Genomic DNA, 3,294 nt, shown 5'->3' on the forward strand with positions numbered 1-3,294 from the left:
AATTTTCCTGAAGACATCTCTAGCTTTACCCACTCTATTGTTTTCCTCTGTTTCTTTGCATTGTTTATTTAATAAGACCTTCTTATTTCTCCTTGCTATTCTCTGGAACCCTGCATTCAGTTGAGTATATCTTTCCCTTTCTCCCTTGCCTTTACATTTCTTCTTTCCTCAGCTATTTATAAAGCCTTCTTAGACAACCACTTTGCCTTCTTGCATTTCTTTTCCTTTGGGATGGTGTGGGTCACTACCTCCTGTATAGTGTTATAAACTTTCATCCATAGTTCTTCAGGCACTCTGTCTACCAGATCTAGTCCTTTGAATCTACTTGTCACCTCCACTGTATAACCATAGGGGATTATAACAAAAGAGAGTATTATATAATGATAATGATAAAAGGATCAATATAAGAAGAGGCTATAGTACCCATTAACATAGATGCACCTAACATAGGCTGCTGCTGCTGCTAAGTCGCTTCAGTCGTGTCTGACTCTGTGCGACCCCTGAGATGGCAGCCCACCAGTCTCCCCCTCCTGGGATTCTCCAGGCAAGAACACTGGAGTGGGTTGCCATTTCCTTCTCCAATGCATGAAAGTGAAAAGTAAAAGTGAAGTCGCTCAGTCGTGTCTGACTCTGAGCGACCCCATGGACTGCAGCCTACCAGGTTCCTCCGTCCGTGGGATTTTCCAAGCAAGAGTACTGGAGTGGGGTGCCATTGCCTTCTCCAATATAGGCAGACATTAATATATAAAGCAAATATTAACATACAGGAAAGGAGAAACTGATAATAATAAAATAACAGTAGGGAACTTTAACACTTCACTTATACCAATGGATAGATCATCCAGACAGAAAATCAATAAGGAAACAGTAGTCTTAAATGATATATTAGACCAGTTAGGTTAATACCTGTCTATTATATGACTTTTCTTCCAAAAACAGCAGAAAACACATCAAGTGCACATGAAACATTCTCTGGGATAGATCACATGCTGGGCTACAAAATAAGTCTCAACAAATCTAAGATGATAGAAATTATATGAAGCATTTTTTCTGACTACCACAGGATGAAACTAGAAATCAACTACAGGAAGAAAAATGGGGGAAAAAACAAATACATGGAGACTAAACAACATGCTACTAAAGAGCAAATGGGTTGATGAAAAATTAAAGAGGAGATCAAAAAATATGTTGAGACAAATGAAAATAAAAGCACAATTTTCCAAAAACTATGAGGCCTTTAATTAGCATAGAGAATGTAGCCAATATTTGATAATAACTTTAAATGAAGTATAATCTATAAAAAATTAATCATGGTATTTAATACCTGAAACCAATGTAACATTGTAAATCAACCATATTTCAATTTAAAAATTAAAAAGAAAGTTTATATGTGTTTATATATAGAATATTCAAAGAGAGAGAAGTAGTAGAAATTTTATGGTAAATTTTTTTACAACTAGAACGTCTATAAATGAAGACCATGGGCTTTGAAAATTAAAAAAATAAACAAGGGGTTGAACAAAGAAGTCAGAAGAGATAAAGATATGAAAATTATGGAAAAGTATAGAGTAACTAATAACAAGCTTTAATATATATATGAGTTTCCAAAAAGAAAATAACTGGAGAGGGACTAGTGAAGATATAATATTATAACAAAGAAAGCTAGCTCACAGAAGAACATAATTTTTAGATGGAAAGCTACAGCAGATCCATAAAGCCAAATCCAAATCATAACAAAAACTATAAAATATAAAAGGGAAGACTCATAATAGCTATCACAAGTAAAAGGCCCATTCTCTGAACAGATACAATAATCAGAAGAACAGCAGTCTTTCGATCAATATAAATAAAAGTCAGAAGTGCACAGAAGGTTCAGTTTCTCCATATAGTTACCAATACCTATTGTGCTTTTCTCTGTTATTAGTATAACCATTCTAGTGGATGTAAAGTGATATCTCATTGTAGTTTTGATTCACATTTCCCTAATGACATGATGTTGAATACCTTTTTCTGTGCTTATTAGGCCATTTTAATATCTTCTTTGGAAAAATATTTATTCAAATTATTGCCCACTTAAAAACATTTTTTTGGTGTGAACCATTTTCAAATCTTTATTGAATTTGTTACAACATTGCTTCTGTTTTGGCTCTGATGCATGTGGGATCTTAGCTCCCCAACCAGGGATCCAACCCATACCTCTTGCATTGGAGTCAAAGTCAACCACTGGAAAACCACTGGAAAGCCAGGGAAGTCCCTGTTGCCCACTTTAACTAAATTATTTGTCTGTTTATTATTTACTTCTAAAAGTTACATATACAAGTCTCTCACCAGAGACATGGTTTGGTATGTGTGCTCCCATTCTGTGGGCTTTTCTTTTTATTTTCTTCTTGATATCATTTGAAGCACAAAGATTTCTAATTATAGTTTTAGTTGATTCCCTAGGATTTTCTAAATGCAGTGGGGAAAAAAAGTCATGTCACCTACAGATAGAGAGAATTTCACTCCTTCCTTTCCAATCTGAAAGTTTTTATTTCTTTTAGTTGCTTAATTGTTCTTATTAGAACTTCTAATACTATATAGTGTCGAATAAAAGTGGTAAGAATGGATGTACTTGTCTTGTTTTTCATTTTAGAGGGAACGCACTCAGTTTTTCACTATTAATTGTGATATTAGTTGTAATTTTCATATATGATCTTCATGGTATTTATCAGGTTAAGGAAGTTCCTTTCTATTCCTAGTTTGGATTTTCTCAAATGCTTTTCTTGCTTCTATGTTATTTTTTCCTTTAGTCTAATAATATGGTTTATTACATTGATTAATTTTTGTACATTAAGCCAACCTTACATTCCTGGGGTAAAGCTCATGTGATAATGGTGTACGATCCTTTTTATATGTTGCTGGATTCTTACCAAGATTTAGTTGCTTTTGTTGAGTGAATATTTCCTCACTTGTTTTATGTACTAAGACAATTTCCAAGGACTTAAAATTTTTATATATTTAAACTTTCAATAGTTAAATTGTTATTTTGCAAAGGATATGGTCCACCAAACTCTATTCTGTAATTGTGAAAGATTTCATTTCATTCTTTCCTATTGTCATATAGTATTACATTGTATAAATGATATACTAAAACATTGTTTTCTACTCTGTCTATATTTGATTTGTTTCCAGTTGTCTTAGTTATTATAAATTTTCTGTTCATTATCTATTGAAATAAATGTGTAAGAGTTCTTTTTTAAAATTAATTTATTTTTTATTGAAGGATCATTGCTTTACAGAATTTTGCTGTTTTCT

The sequence above is a fragment of the Bos javanicus genome, chromosome 8 (assembly GCF_032452875.1).
Source record: "Bos javanicus breed banteng chromosome 8, ARS-OSU_banteng_1.0, whole genome shotgun sequence".
In the NCBI taxonomy this organism is placed as follows: Eukaryota; Metazoa; Chordata; class Mammalia; order Artiodactyla; family Bovidae; genus Bos; species Bos javanicus.